At 43.0% G+C, this 16,938-nt stretch overlaps 1 protein-coding gene across 10 annotated transcripts in view; it reads left to right on the top strand.

Moving 5' to 3' along the window:
* Positions 1 to 16,938, top strand: part of LOC143841024 (uncharacterized) — a 182,623-nt gene that overhangs the window by 19,764 nt on the left and 145,921 nt on the right. The gene's annotated exons all lie outside the window — the stretch shown is intronic.

A 16,938-nucleotide genomic window follows, 5' to 3' on the forward strand; every position in this document is an offset into this window, starting at 1 on the left:
ACATCCCTTTGGCTGGTTGCAGGCTGGTTGCTCGCTGGTGGAAGGCACATTTAGGGTGGTGAATCCACTTTCTACGATTCCTGAAGAGGCAGGTTAAAATGGAGGAAATTGTGAGCCAGCCTCTGAGGGTGGAGGGGCCGGAATATGCTGCCTGCCTTTGGAGGCTATACAGCCTCTAGAACGCCTGAAGCTATGATTAGCAACTGTTACAATAATTCTACGTTCTGTTAAGAGATTATTTCTCAGTATTGACACTCCTATTGATATAACAAATTTAATGTTCCTTGATAAAGCCTTATGGTGAAACACGTTGGGACTTTTCAGACATTAAAGAATCTTTGAAGTCTGTAGGCTCTGTAGGAGTCTATTTGTTATATTGTTCTAATTGTTAAGACTTACTGATATCTCAGTGCCTTATTACTTGTCTTTGGAGGCTATACAGCTACATTCCTTGCAGACGGAAAAGTCCAGAGAATTCATTCTTGAAGTATGAAATAATGATAAAGCAATAACAAAATAATGACAAAGAGAGGCATCATGCATGATGACAACCTGTTCCTATCAACTAGTAGGAAGTGTTTCCAGGTTTGAGAAAGGTGACTTAGAGGTACAGGTATAGTCCCAACATGTCTTGGAAATAAAGCTCTGAACATAAGAAAGAAGAGACCTTCCCTACCCCGCCACACACATACATACAAAAAGTTTTTTTCTAGAACAGCTGAAGGAGATTTTATATTATGGGATTCTAAGGGCAATCACGCTAGCAGTTTGGATGGATACTTTGTGGCAGGAACAGCACAAGACCCCAACCTCTTGTTTGAAACTTTCATCCAGTCTAAGCTGGAAGAAGGGTCCTTAGGCTGGAGGAACTTCATACAGTATAAGGCAGGATGCATGCCATTGTCACCACTCCTTTCCAGTACTGTTGCACTGACCCATCTATCCCACTTGCGTTTTCAAGTTCAATCACACATCTGAGGATCCAAAGACAGATTCCCAGAATCACACGTTCTTTAGTCTTTTAAGGATTCTTTAACCAATGATTGGTAAAGGATTGTTTCCATGTCTCTAAAATAATTATTTGAAATTTGTATGATTGTAACTTGTAATAAAACTTATAATAAAGGCAGCCATCATTATTTCAAATGATAAAATATCTAGAAATAAGACTATGTACTTCAAATTATCATATTGATCTGCATTTGACTATATTTGTGAATAAACTTCTTCCTGTTATATAATCTTGCATGTTATTGGTCAGTAGTCATGTTTTGCCTTCCAGAATAGAGCATCTGGTTTCCTGCTTGGTGGTATGACCTCTCCGATCCTGGAAAATGTTTTGTTTTTTCCTTAGAATGCTGTAGTATTATGAGATGCACTGGTAGAATAATGAATGAGACTGTCACAGAGAGGTTTTGTTAAGCTGAAAATGTATGTTCTGGATATGCATGAGAGTTTTCCTCCTCATCCTAACAAAAAACAGCTTCATGCATCTGTACCTCAAAGAAAAAATCCATATATTCTCTGTGCACTTTGAAAGTTCCCTGGGAAGCACTAGCATAGCAATGTGCAGAGAGGACGCCCATTGCTATGAATAGAGCTTATTGCAGCACCCTGTAGTTGCTCAGCTGGTTGCACATTAAGCGGGGGGAGGGTTAGGGCAGGCATTATGTGGGAACTTTCTCTGAGGATTCATTAGAGCAAATAATTGGGCAGCAGCCCTGGAGGTGAAGTTACATTTTCGTGCTACATTCACAAAGGTTAGATCTTAAATGTGCTGGCTCAGAAAATTGCATCTGCTTCTCATTTGGCTTTTATGGAGATGATCAGCATTCACTCACCACCATGATAATCAAGGAGGTGAAATATTAAGTGATTCTTTTTTCTTTGCTCCTGAACGGAAAAGCAAGGTTTGATTTCAACTAAGGCTAACATGGAAACTAGTTTTAATACCAGGACGTACTTCAATGTGCTACTTAAGGATTTAAAGAGCTTGGGGCCAGGACACTGGAAGGAATCCTCCTCTCATATTGTTTGGCTTGCAAGTTAAGTTCTTTTACCCTGCTATTTGTGCTTCTGGGCTGATTCTGCACTTACTTTGTTTATTCTAGTGTGGATTCTGCTGAATTCAGATCGATTTGAACTCAGGTCTTACTCTATCACACCCCCCCCCCGCCCCGAAACAAAAAATGTTCTCCAAATCAGGGGTCATCAACCCCCGGTCCGCAGCCCGGTGGCGGGCCACAAAGGCCACGGTACCGGGCCGCCGCCAGCCACGCCTGCCTTCCCCCGCCGGCAGCAAGAAGGAAGGGAAGAGACAGGCGCAGCCGCCGGCATGGCGGTGACGCAAATGCGCATGCGCGCGCGCGCGTTAGCGCCCCCTAGTGGTGAAAACGCGCACGCGCAGTTGCCATGCATGCGCGTTAGCGCCACCTAGTGGCGAAAACATGCACGCGCGGCAATTGCGCGTGTGCGTTTTCGCAGCACCCGGGCCGTCGGCTCTTCCCTCACTCCAGAGGCGGTCCCTGACCTGAGAAAGGTTGGGGACCGCTACTCCAAATGACTGGGGAAGCTCAGAACGGGGAGGGGAGCCAAGTGCAGTAGGAGGTTCGTTCTTTTCTTGAAGGGGGGGGGGAGAATTGGAGACAACAAAGGAGGAGGAATAAATCCAAAAGGCAAATCTCTGCTGAGAGAAGTTAGGGCTTCTGTGGCGCGGTCATTATAAGAGAAGCCTTGCAACTGGGAACCAGGAAGTCCTTGAACTGACACCCTGGCCAATCAGGGAAGATTCCTTGCTCCCAGGTAGGGAGCTGGAAATTATTTCGCAAAAAGGAGCTCTCTACACATTTACTCATGGCAGTCTTTCAAATAGCAAGGCTTATATCCACTGCAGGATATAGTGAGGAAAACGAATCAATTATGCATGATGCAGAGAGAAAATTTAAAGTGCCCCCAAATCAAAGTGGAAATTGAATTCAGTGTAGACTGCAGGGATTCATTCAAACTGGGAGTGAGTAAAAAGCCCCGTGCAGACTACACCCTACTTGCAGAGGTAAGGCAGGTGGTGACCAGGGACGGGGCCTTTTAATGGGAGCATCTTGCCTTTGGAATGACTTGCCCTATGAGGCTTATCTGGTTCCTGCTGCCTGACTTCCAGGTGGAAACACTGGGTGGTGGTTGTTTTTTCTAGGCATTTATAGAGGTGTTTGATCTTTTAAATTGTTTTTACAATCTGCTGCTATCCTGAAGACTTATTCTGAACGTTCAGGTTGCTAAATGCTTTCTGCTCATATTTTTGTTTTCTAATTAGCTGGTTTCTTAATGGCAGGACCAACTTATCCATTAGGCACAAAGCACATGAAAATGTTTTAATTTCTTTTAAAATTAAAAGAAGAAAAAAATAACATGTCAGAAAAAAATGAAATTTTAGGTCCCACGAAAATCTATTGTATTGCACTTAAAATAGAAAAAAGTTGAAGTATTTAAAGTTATATCAAAAGGAATAATATTATTATGGTGGAAGGGGCCCATGAAAGCAAAATTGCCAGGTCCCCCCTAGTTACCAGTGGGGGGATGGGGAAGTAGGATTGCCAAATGCAGGTTGGGAAACTGTAGGAGATTTGGGAATGGAGCTAAGGGAGGATGGGACTCACTGAAGTACTATACCATAGAATCCACCCGCAAAATAATCCATTTTCTCCAGGAAAACTGATCTCAGTAGTCTGGAGGTGAATTGTAGTTCTGGGGAATCCCTACCTAGATGTTGTCAAAGAAGATGAAAACCGAAGACGTTTTCACACTTAAGAGAATGGCTTAGAGGAAAATAGTAAACATATATATTTTAAAATATATAGTATTTAATAACCTGGGGGGCATGAGGAATTGTAGGACTATTCATTTACTCTCCATAGAATCCTGTGGCACTTCTGGAATTTTGAAGAGAGGGAAGAAATGCTATTACAAAATGGCTACTATAAGGGACAATCACAAATCTCAAGATATAGGCTAAGCATCTTTGTATGATGGAGGCAACTGTTCCACAAAGGTGCTAACTCCAGGGTTTGAGAGCCAGCTTGGTGTAGTGGTTAAGAGTGGTGGCCTCTAATCTGGAGAACTGGGTTTGATTCCCTACTCCTTCACAAGCTTGGGCCAGTCACAGTTCTCTCAAAGCTCTCGCTCTCACCTAACTCATAGGGTGCCTGTTGTGGGGAGAGGAGTAGTAAGAGTTTGTAGCTATGAGACTCCTCCAGGCAGTAAAAAGTGGGGTACAAAAATCCAGCTCTCCTCCTCCTCCAGTGAGGTGGAGGGAAACCTGAATTGTCTCTCAGTTTTGTGGAAGAAATGCTTTGTTGAATCAGAAAAATGCATGCCAGGAAACCCACTAGCAGCAGGAACCACAATGGGTTTGTGCTCAAGGGATTGAGCACCTTGATTTTTCCTCCCATCCCTTTTTTTTAACTAATACTTAGTTATTGACATCATTTACTTTCAATATATCTTATGTTTATGCATGCTATTTTAGGGCCAGCCACTTTCCTATTAGGTGTAGTGATGATAGCTACAAATCTTTTTAGTATGCATTTATTCATACCAGAGAAATAAAGTAGTAATACTTTTATAAATAAAAGAACTACCATAGAGACAGATTGAAGTCTATGTTTGCTATTATTCCATTGGCAAAAGAGGTTAATATCCATGCAAATATTCTGTGACTGGCATTTTTATTATTGCACCTTGGTCCTTCCAATTAGGAACCTTTTCCAGGAATTATGTTTCTGGCTTTCCCATTATCATTTTGCTTGAAAAGGACAATGTGTATTTTTCAGCCACAATATTTTTCAGCCAGTACCAGGATTTTCCAGGGTCCATGTTTGCATGTTTCAAAGCTGCAAAACACACGTGTTTCCCTTTTCAAACAAAATGGCCATTATGTGTACTTAGAGGACTGTACATAGCTCTTTCTCCTGGAATTTGAGAAAGGAGAATCAGAAATGTAACACCTGAAAAGACCTTAAAACTTGGTCTTGACTTTCTGTGAGTAAAAATACATAACCAGTATTAGATTGTGAGCTCCTTGAAGAAGGGCCGGTTTTATTTATGCTATAAATCCCCATATACCCAAAGAATACTATATAATACCTACAGTTAGTTTTAATAGTCAGTTACTGGGTCATAAATGCTAATGTCTTTTATGTGGGCTTTCTGCCTATCAGTTTTGGAGCTCACTGCCTATCAATTTGAATGCATAGTGAGCTAAGCCTTGCCACTGGTCCCAAATGTGGAGAAGCAGCCAGCCAGCTATCTTTTCCATCAGACCTATACCTACCTTACTTCCTAACCATCTCCCCCCTTCCTTTGTTCCTGATGAGTCATTATTCTTCTATTTAGGGTTTCTTGTCCCCTGGGCTTGAGCTTGTTGCCATAGTGGGTTTAGTAGAGTTGCCAGGTGGTAGCTGGAGAGCTCCTGGGATTAACAAGAGATTTCCAGGCAACCGAAATCAGTTCCCCTGGAGAAAATGGCCACTTTTGTAAGGTGGACTGTATGGCATTATATCCCATTGAAGTCCTTTTCCTCTCCAAACCCCACCTTTCTCAAACTCGGCCCCCAAAATCTCCATGTATTTCCCAACCTGGAGCTAGTAACCCTTCATTCTCTGTAGCATAATAAATATGTGACCCTTCACTCATGCCATCTGTTATGAGAGGCCTTGTTTGGTCTGATTTGGGAGACTCCCTGTCCATCTTTAACAATATCCCCCTCAAGTATCAGATTTGCTCTTACTCTCATTCCTCAACTTCTTGCTACACTTGAACAATACCTTTTCATTGATTATGTGTTTTAATTATTGTGTCCAATTACAATCAATAAGTCCCAATTTATCTTCTCTGATGTTCTCCTTGTTGTGTTGCTGTATTTTCTTACTGATGTATTAATTGTTCTATTTTTGCATGGTTAGAATATTTACAGGCATTGCTTAATTCACTGCAGTCACAGAAGAGAAGACTGTTGTGCATGCTATTTTGACCTGTGTTGGCAGTATAGACCATGGGCAGATGACAGAGATGAGAAGAGGTGCTTGTGGGCACCTTTGGACTTCTGACATAGATTGGTGGGTATAATTATAAAATGGTTGCCTCAGGAGGTGGAGACAACCACGAAATATCAGTGGGTAAAGTTATGTATAATTGTAAAATAACTTTGATAGTTCACAAGGAAGCTCTGCTTAACAGGATGCCTTTTTGAACCAAAACATTGTTTCAAATGTTTTCTTGCATACATTAAAACTTCAGTCATGCAGTGAAGATCCTAGTGCTGTGGTGATAGCTGCTGCCAAAACAACTTTTTTAAAGATCTCTGTGGCCAATCAAATCTCCAGTGGTCAATCAGAAGTCATCTGGGCAAAAATTTAATCTAGCCTTACTATTCTAAAAACAGTTGACAGGCAGCAGAACTAATGACTATAGCAACAGAACAAAAGGCTGTTTTGTTCCATAGTTCACTTCTTGTGAGAAAGGAGATAGATGGAAGAGATTATATCCCATGTTTTATGAATGAACCATAGTAGTTCTGAATAATGATTAATTTGTGCTAATTATCTTAATGATACCATAACCTCAGACTAAATGATGTGCAAATAGGCCTAGAATTTGCTTCTAGATCATCTCACAACTGCCTTCCTGATATATACAAAAGTAGATTAAAGGCTGAAAATAAATTTGATTTTTTAAAATGAAAGATGCCACCAGCTTCCCTCATTGCTACTATGCTTTTAGCCCCTGTCCTGAAATCATAATGTGACAAATGTTCAAAAATTGTGTGTCTGTGTGTGGGAAGACTGTGATCATAGAAGGGCTGAAAATGGGAAATTTCCCTGCCTGTTTCATACATGCCCCGAACTTGAGCATAGGCTAGAATTTGGAAAGGAAACTTATCAGTAAAATGTTTTCTGGGAAAGAGAAGGTAGGTTTTCCCAGTATCACCATTGAAAAATATTTTAAGGAACTAACTGAACCTTCATGCATTAGATCAGAGGAGCACTCAGCCCAGAAAGAAAAGAAAGGGGGGGGGGGCGCAAAAATCCCATCCATTTAAAAAGCAAGAAGTTCTCTGGACAAATTGCTTTCCATCTAAGGAGATGTCTATGGCATTAACCAATTAGCTGCTCCCAAACAGCCACAACTAAACATCCGAAAGAAGTTCCTGATGGTTAGAGCAGTTTCTCACTGGAACAGGCTTCCTTGGGAGGTGGTGGGTTCTCCATCTTTGGAAATTTTTAAACAGAGGCTGGATAGCCATCTGATGGAGAGGCTGATTCTGTGAAGGCAAAGGGGTGGCAGGTTGCAGTAGATGAGCAATAGGGATGTGTGTGTCCTGCATAGTGCAGGGGGTTGGACTAGATGACCCATGAGGTCCCTTCCAACTCTATTTTTCTATGATTCTATGTTAAATACAGGAAGCCTTAGTTTCCTGTATGTGATATAATCCCTCCACAGGCAATTGTCTGCAAAGTTTCCAAGCACAATACTTCCCCCCATTCGACACTGCCCGTAATTTCAGCCAGAAATAGCACTGGGGGGGGATTTATTTTTTTTTACTTTTAGAGTGTGTAAACGATTAAGCGCCAGCTCCTAAGCCAGCGAAAAAGGTCTTTCTGATACATCGAATGAATGAATATGCATTGCTACTGGTGTTTTCGGGTTTTGAAAAAAACTGTTTTTAAAGGGAAACATGAACACAACAGTTAATTGGCTGTTCTGTTTGATTGACGGCCGGGGGCAGGAAAATATTGTCTTTGTTGTGATTTCGGCGAAACCGGAAACTTGTACATTATGAGAACAGCGCTAGTGGGAGAGCCTTTTTTTCAATAGAAATGGCTGTGTGCGTTACCAAGATCTGCCGCTTTTGCTTGCAGTGCTTTTCAATAGCGCTCAGATTTAGCGACATTGCCTGTTGTGCGGAATGGCCCTGAGAATCACTGATTTAGGTAATTGTGGGTTGTCCTGAGGATTGGAACATTTCTGGAGACAAAGAGGCTAAAGGAAAAGGATCACAGAGACAAGGTGACTGACAGAAGGGTGCAAAATAGGTAACAGACTGTGAAACAAGAAACAGGAGAATGCAGATGGAGGCTTAAGATAAAGCATGGATAAAATAGACACACAGGGCAACTGCTCATACTGGCTTGAACTAATCAAATCTTTTGTTGTAGGTTTTTCGTTCCAAGATAATATCTGATTTCACTAGAAGATCCACTGGGGAGAGATGATTCCTGTTCTGTTTCTATTTTTTCCATAAGATAATAATAATAGATATTCAATGACTATTTTTTTACTAGTATCACAGCTTAAAATATTCTTAAAATTAAAATTTCTTTTTAAAAAATAATTTCTCGGTGGCAATAGATACAGCAAACATACATTTGACCTTCACTCTTTCTCTAGATGTTTACCAATAATTTCAAAGCAAAATCACTTTTATAGTACTTGTAAACCTATTTTCATAAATATCCTTGACTATTCATGAAGGACACCGTGCATTAACTGCTCTTGTGAAACGAGCAAACTCTTATATAAGCAACAGGACAAATAATATGCACATGACAGCCATTCTCATATAACTTGAAGGACAATGTTCAGTTCACAAATAAATGTCACTAAGCAAGTCCAGAATGGGTCTCCAGAAACACAGACTACCTCCCCCCCTCATTGGCCCTTCCCTCCTGTTTTGTTTGTTTTGTTATGTGCGAAGTCGTGTCCGACCCATCGCGACCCCATGGACAATGATCCTCCAGGCCTTCCTGTCCTCTACCATTCCCCGGAGTCCATTTAAGTTTGCACCGACTGCTTCAGTGACTCCATCCATCCACCTCATTCTCTGTCGTCCCCTTCTTCCTTTGCCCTCGATCTCTCCCAGCATTAGGCTCTTCTCCAGGGAGTCCTTCCTTCTCATGAGGTGGCCAAAATATTTGAGTTTCATCTTCAGGATCTGGCCTTCTAAAGAGCAGTCAGGGCTGATCTCCTCTAGGACTGACTGGTTTGTTCGCCTTGCAGTCCAAGGGACTCGCAAGAGTCTTCTCCAGCACCAGAGTTCAAAAGCCTCAATTCTTTGACGCTCGGCCTTCCTTATGGTCCAACTTTCGCAGCCATACATTGCAACTGGGAAGACCATAGCCTTGACTAAACGCACTTTTGTTGGCAGGGTGATGTCTCTGCTTTTTAGGATGCTGTCTAGATTTGCCATAGCTTTCCTCCCCAGGAGCAAGCGTCTTTTAATTTCTTTGCTGCAGTCCCCATCTGCAGTGATCTTGGAGCCCAGGAAAATAAAATCTGTCACTATCTCCATTTCTTCCCCTTCTACCCCTTCTATTTGCCAGGGCCTTCCCTCCTAGGGCCAAGCAAATGGTGACCCTTGGCCCATGTGAGCTAGAAGCTAGATGCCCAAGCCTGGGATGGAGGAGCCAATGTGGAGCCCCCTGCCTGAGTCCTGAATGGTGTAGGCACAAGTGTCTATTACTGCAAGCAGGCAGCTTATTCCTTGAACAGGACAGGAGCAAAGTGCAGTAGCACTGCATCAGGGAGATGATGCCCTCAGTGTTTAAGGACTTCCCAGCACTGCATCCATTGACTAAGACCAACCTGTAATACATGTAGGGCCCAGATGCTGCCTGCTGGGGACATTTTAAGTCTATATTTACATGCTGCAGGCAGTTTTCTGTAATATTACACTTCATCAATGCAGTTTACAACCAATTCATAAATTACACAATTAGAAAAACTATGATGCACGGATTTCACACAAAAAGGCAAGTGAGGCCAAAGTTATTTTAACTTGTTGTTATGTGCGAAGTCGTGTCCGACCCATCGCGACCCCATGGACAATGATCCTCCAGGCCTTCCTGTCCTCTACCATTCCCCGGAGTCCATTTAAATTTGCACCTACTGCTTCAGTGACTCCATCCAGCCACCTCATTCTCTGTCGTCCCCTTCTTCTTTTGCCCTCGATCGCTCCCAGCATTAGGCTCTTCTCCAGGGAGTCCTTCCTTCTCATTAGGTGGCCAAAGTATTTGAGTTTCATCTTCAGGATCTGGCCTTCTAAAGAGCAGTCAGGGCTGATCTCTAGGACTGACCGGTTTGTACGCCTTGCAGTCCAATGGACTCGCAAGAGTCTTCTCCAGCACCAGAGTTCAAAAGCCTCAATTCTTTGACGCTCGGCCTTCCTTATGGTCCAACTTTCGCAGCCATACATTGCAACTGGGAAGACCATAGCCTTGACTAAACGCACTTTTGTTGGCAGGGTGATGTCTCTGCTTTTTAGGATGCTGTCTAGATTTGCCATAGCTTTCCTCCCCAGGAGCAAGCGTCTTTTAATTTCTTTGCTGCAGTCCCCATCTGCAGTGATCTTGGAGCCCAGGAAAATAAAATCTGTCTCTATCTCCATTTCTTCCCCATCTATTTGCCAGGAATTGAGAGGGCCGGATGCCATGATCTTCGTTTTCTTGATGTTGAGTTTCAAGCCAACTTTTGCACTCTCCTCCTTCACCCGCATCAACAGGCTCTTTAGTTCCTCTTCACTTTCTGCCATTAGAGTAGTATCATCTGCATATCTGAGGTTGTTGATATTTCTCCCTGCTATCTTGATCCCAATTTGTGACTCCTCTAATCCTGCCTTTCTCATGATGTGCTCCGCATACAAGTTAAATAGGCAAGGCGACAGTATACAGCCTTGCTGAACTCCCTTCTCAATTTTGAACCAATCAGTGATTCCATGTTCAGTTCTCACTGTTGCTTCTTGACCTGCATATAAATTTCTCAAGAGACAAATAAGATGCTCTGGTATTCCCATCTCTTTAAGAACTTGCCACAATTTGTTGTGCTCCTCCGTAGTGCCGCCTGCCAGAGGAATCTGCTGGGATATGGCAGTCGCACGGACCGCGACTGCCGGGGGCTCCCTCGGGCGGCGGCCTGTCAGGCCGCAGCCTGAGGGAGCCGACGACGACAGACCGCCGCCCGGGACAGACTGTAAGTACCTAGTGCCCTCCAGCGGTCCGCCGCCGTGCCGCTGCTGCCGCCTCCGAGACACCTGCACATGCCCAACATGGCTACCACCGACACGTGCCGCCACCCAACGCGCCCGCACCCGGTTGCGCCCGCGCCCGCCGCTGCGCTGCCGCCCTCTGCCCTGCGTGCCTACAGCCTGCCCGGCCTCACACCCTCTGACCATGCTTCTGCCGACCCGCCCCGCCGCTGATCGCTTCGTTGCCGATGCCCACAGCCAGTTCGGGGGTCGCCAGCGCCAAGGTAGGCCACGCCTCCGGACTTGCGGTCCCAGCCCGAGCCGCCCCTGCCCGGCCGCGCCCCACCAGACTCCCCAGCCTTGCTAGCGCCCGCTGCATTAAGCCTGCAGCGGGCTTATTTACTAGTTTGTTATAAACATACAAATAGAATAGCATTTCTTCACTGTTTGTTTCCTATATAGTTTCTGCTCTCCAACCCACTTCCTATTAGGACTCCTGGCTCTTTCCTTCTTTCTTAGGCCTAGTAGCAATTTACAGTTCACTACCAATTTTTCACCCAGATGGCTGGGGAGAAAAAAAAATCAGTTGATCTGTATGTCTCACAGCATGACAGGGGATGCTGATATACTGGGAAAACATGATGATTGTCTAGGTGGACACTGTAGTTATGTCAATCATTGCTACCAGACTTGAGCGATAGCTGAGCCTTGGCATGAATGTTGAAGTCTCAAAGCATTTAAAGTCTTGGGGACTATGTTACCAAGCCAGATACTACGTTTGTGAACTCAGCAAGGAAATTCCTTGGGCAGCAGTGAAGGCTGCACACCAACAGAATCCTAATTTCCAAAATCCTATTCTCCCTAGTGCAATATTACTCTCATATTTGATAGAAAAAATATTTTGAGCCACTTTTCTTTGCAGGCTTTTAAAGATTATGTTCCTTAGACACTCAGTGGTAATCATGATCTGTTCAACTAATGTTCCCTTTTCACTATGTAGGATAATTACATATCCCCCAATCTTTATGGTCTAGGCTTGAAGAAGACAGCAAGTTTATTTCCATATAAGGTACGTTATGTAGGTTGTATACTTATTGTACTTCAGCAAGAAACAGGTTCTTTGTAGAGGAAAATGAATTTAAGATGCAAAGGGAAGGCAAGCTTCTTGATAAGATTGTTTTGCCTTTGACTGGTGAGTGAATTATGGTTTCATGACGTGTGAAAACTAGCATAATATTCTGCTTGCAGAACAAATAATGGACAACCTCTGAGCCATATGGCTGTGACTGTGAGGGATCTATGTTTTCATTTGCTGAAAATTTCTTAAACAATAATTAAATTTCAGCTGTCTGATAATGTGTCACCTCTGCCGTAGTAGACCTTTCTGTGATAAGATAAGAACCAACACATCTATCCAATATGTTTTGCTTGATATTTGTAACCACATGTGTGACTATGAAGAAGAAATGAATGACTGGCCTGATTTGAAATGGCCTACAGAGATGTATGTCCCTATTTGTAGTGTTCAGAAATCCCACATGTTCTCTCGGATAGGCATAGGATTCTGCAATGGGCCAAGTATGGGTCCCTGCGATGCTTTGATGTTTTGTTTTATAAACTACTGAAGGAAATACTGATATGTCATTGACACAAGAGGTGTTTTTTATATATAATTGTAATAATTTTATTGGAATTATTACAGAACTAGTGGTAAAGCCCGCTGAAACAAATAGTCAGCGGGCGCTAGGGGCCTGGGGAGCATTTTGCCTACCCCCCGATCTTCAAAACCGCTCCCCAGGCCACGGGGAAGGCGATCCGTGGCTCACGGAGCCACAGATCACCTTCCCCGGGGCCTGGGGAGCGTTTTTCCTCCCCCCGATCTTCAAAAACGCTCCCCGGGCCCCGGGGAAGGCGATCCGTGGCTCGCAGAGCCGCAGATCGCCTTCCCTGGGGCCTGGGGAGCGTTTTTCCTCCCGCCCCCGATCTTCAAAACGCCCCCCAGGCTTTGTGGGGCTCCCCATTGGCCGCTTGGCCCTGGAGTGACACTCGGAGGGCCTAATCAGGAACTGCTTCGCAGCTCCTGATTGGGCCCTCCGAGTTTTTATCCCGGACAGAGCCCGCCCTTCCTCCTCCCCCTTAGGGCTTACTCTTTTATTTATTCCACTCCGCAGGAGCGGTTAAAGATTATGAATGACTGATATAAAGTCACAATAAGGTCAATTTTTGATTTTTGGATATTATGAAAATACATTGTTGAATAAAAGAAGACATTCGAAGCCATTAAACATCAAATATTTGTTTATTCTGTGGTCCGAAGGAGCTGCCCAACAATCGTTGACAAAACCAGACTGCCTTTTTGCTATTGGTGGAGTATATCCCAATCAGGGTCAGTTACGGCTTTTGCACAGGATTCCGCACTCCTCCTTCCCTCAGGCCTGCTGTGAAGGAAGCCTCTAACAGCAACTGGCTGTGTCATGTTGAGATACAACCATCACTGCTACTCTTCTGAGAGTGAGGTGGGCATGTCTGTGGGTGTACATGTGTATGAGGTGGGGAGAGCTTTCCCCTTCAACCTAATGGTCAGCTGAGAGGGAGGCTGCTGAGAGGGAGGCTCCCTTCTTACTTACAATACTGTTGTGGCTGGCCTTGCTGCTGAAGGGAAGGCATGGCAAGCCATGCGTGTCTCTTCTTCCCCCCGCTCCAGACATTTAAGGCCTATTGCACAAGGTTGTCATGCAGATGCAACAGGATGCTGTTGCTGGGGTTCTTTTGTTTCCAGTTTCATCTGTAGAACAACCCTGTGTCGTAGGCTTCAAATGTTTCTTCTTCACAACAACCCTGACCACCCTCCAAAGCAGCCAGAGGAGATTAACTTTATAGTCTGGAGATGAACTGTAATTCCAGGAGATCTCCAAGCCCCACCTGGAGGTTGGCTACCCCTGGGCTGGGAATATTCCTTGAGGTTTGGAGGTGGGACCTCAAAACAACGCAGTGCCTCAGATTCCACTCTCCAAAGCCTCCATTTCCCTCCGAGTTGATCAGTATAATCTGCAGATGATCAGTGATGGTAGAGATGAAAGGTGGGCTGCAGGCTTAAGTGGGCATGGAGTGACATGGTATGACCCACCTGGGTAATGGGCTTTGGCCAGCCTTTACCAACAATAGTTCTTTAGAGCCCCTTGTTACAAGGGCCTTGTATTTTTGTATATTTACCAATTCTGAATACCATACCTGTACTGGGATTTGGGAATGTTAGGAAATATCAATATTTTTTCAGGTTAGAGATAGTTGAACCTGAAAAATACCAGGTTTTTTGCACAATCCTTTAAATAGGCGATCCTGCCAATGTTTCAGTCTAGCGCTTTTCTGGCTCTTTGTTGGCTGGATATATATGTCTCCCAAAATAATATGTATGTTGCAGAGGAGATAAAATAGACTTTATTTTATATTTCAGTTGTTCAAAAACAGCAGAAGCTATAAATAGGGAAGTGGTGGTAATCTTTTCAAGAGCAGATGGGTTTTGGTGTGGGAGTTGGCTTTTTCTGTGCTGTTTGCCTTTTCTTGTAGACTCTGTCTGTATAAAATATATAAAAAATATATTCCCTCAGATTCAGTACCATTCCATAAGTTCTTATCTCTATCCTAAAGCTGGATTAAAACATCTGTTGAATTTTTAAGTAGGCATTTTTAGATTTCAGGCTTTAGATTCTAACGATCTGATACGTAGATTAGGATAGAGGAATTAGGAATTAAAACTCAGATTTTGTGAGCAAACCTTATTCAAAGTTGAAAGTTATTACAAAAACTTCTCCCAATTTGGCAAATTCGCCTTCAGCTTTTCAGTCTTATTTTAAATGTGGAGTGATAAATGGAAATTTCAGGGTGAAATTTCTCTCAGGATTGTTTTTTGCAGATTCTGCTGGCCTGAATATTTAAAAGAAAAAGGTAAAGAAATTTAAAGAAAATCAATCACTATGAACTCTTCATTCTATGCTAGTTCTGTTTGATTAGATGGTGTTACAAATGACAGCATTTCTAGAATTTTCAGGATTCTTGAATTGGTATATTGAACTGTAATTTTATAAGACTCCTGAATTCTCTGTACAGAGAATGATGTTGTAGGATGTCTACTGGATCAATATAACTTTGGGCGAGAAGCACACAATTCCCCCCCTCCCACATTATTGGGGAAGAAAGATGCAAAATTTAAAAATCCCAAAACCTGCTGATGTGCCTAGTTTTGAGCCTTGACATTGCTGAAATACTATGTGTACATAATGATGTTTCTGATCTCTAGGAAAGGATTAACTACAAACTTCACTGGGATAAAAGGCCAAGATTTCTCAGAATTTCATTAAATATTTTAGCTGTTATTAAAATAATGTACCTAGTCCTCGTGACCACCAAACAAACATTAAAAGAGCTGAAGTACCGAACAGCAAATATGAAGCTTCATTGCCCAGTACAACTTCTTTTCTCTTTCCCACAGCTACTGCTTTTTGCCATTTCTGCAGTTCACTTCCTGACATTATACGTTCCTTCCTCCCACCAGATTTGCACTGTTGCCTTTATCCTTTCTTCCTGCTGTTCTTGTAATAACACTGTCACACAATGATTAGAAATGCAAGAGCACTTAAATGATTAGGTTCCAGGACCTGGATCCTGCAGTGAATGTTTGTCTTCAGTGCAAAGGAGAGCTCAGGGACAGAGACAAAAGAATGGCTACCTGCCCACTAGCAACTTTAGTCTGGTCTTGCAAATGAGATTGAATTATCTCTTTTTCTATAAACCATCTAATTTCAATAAGAGAAAACACAGATGGGCCAAAATAGAAAGAGAGAACAGTGGAATATATTACAGCTGGTTTGAGTTTATTATAGCCAGGCTCATTTGCATAGCAAAAAGGTGAAGTGGTTAAATGATTAATTAGAGGTTATGTGTCGGCACTGCTACATCACATACCCTGAAATCTATTGTAGAGCGTCTGCAGACAAAACACTCTGATGCTTTCAGGCAAAGCCACAGCTCCGGCAGTTCTAGCAGGCCAGATGCATAAGAATCACATGATAACAAGTTGACTGCTGCCAGGCAGAATTAGGAAGGAAATGCAGTGTAATGTCTATAATCCTGAACAGTTTGATGTACTTGCAGTTGGAACAGCCTGTTCAGGCTTATGTGTTGTATGAAGGATTAAGAAAGAAAAAGTTATGTGAGATTGTTCTTTGTGAAACACCTCCAAGAGGTAGAGTGCAGTTTCTTTTGCATTGTCTCTCTCATCCTTCTAGCTCTTTTCTACTGTACAGCTATGTTCATCTATTTTCTGATTTGAAGAACTGAGGGGTGTCGTTGCAAGTTCCAAAGATGGGAGCGAAGAACATTTTAGTAAGGAGAACCTGATTCTGCAGTTCAGAAGAACATGTTCATAGATATGCTATTATGCAATAGCTTGGTGATATTAACAAAGGAGGGGTATGAATAATTTCACCGGTGGCAAAGATGACTTTGAGATAAGGGGCTTTCTACTGGCTTAAGGAATCACTGGCTGAGTACTGCTTCTACTTGTGAAAAGCTTTGCCATCAACAGAATTGAATAATTAAAAATTATATGTATAATTCTGAACCTGAACCCCATGTAGATAAAAAAAATCAGTCAGACCGTTTGCGCACTGGAGGTTTCATGCCAGACTGCAGGCTAGAGTTTTAGTCATGGAAGGTTGCTCCATCTCTTCCTGCACACACACACGGGAGTATTTGGCCCGGTGCACCTCATCCGCCCCCGATTTGTGCTCCTGCACGAGAGCTGGGGCAGTGAAGTTCCCGGTGCATAAATAGCATAAATAGAAGGGATTACAAATGAACTGGTGAAGTTTATGGAAGATACGGTGAATGGGTAGAAAAGTGAGACAGTAGAAAATTTCTTGGAT

The sequence above is a fragment of the Paroedura picta genome, chromosome 7 (assembly GCF_049243985.1).
Source record: "Paroedura picta isolate Pp20150507F chromosome 7, Ppicta_v3.0, whole genome shotgun sequence".
Lineage (NCBI taxonomy): Eukaryota > Metazoa > Chordata > Lepidosauria > Squamata > Gekkonidae > Paroedura > Paroedura picta.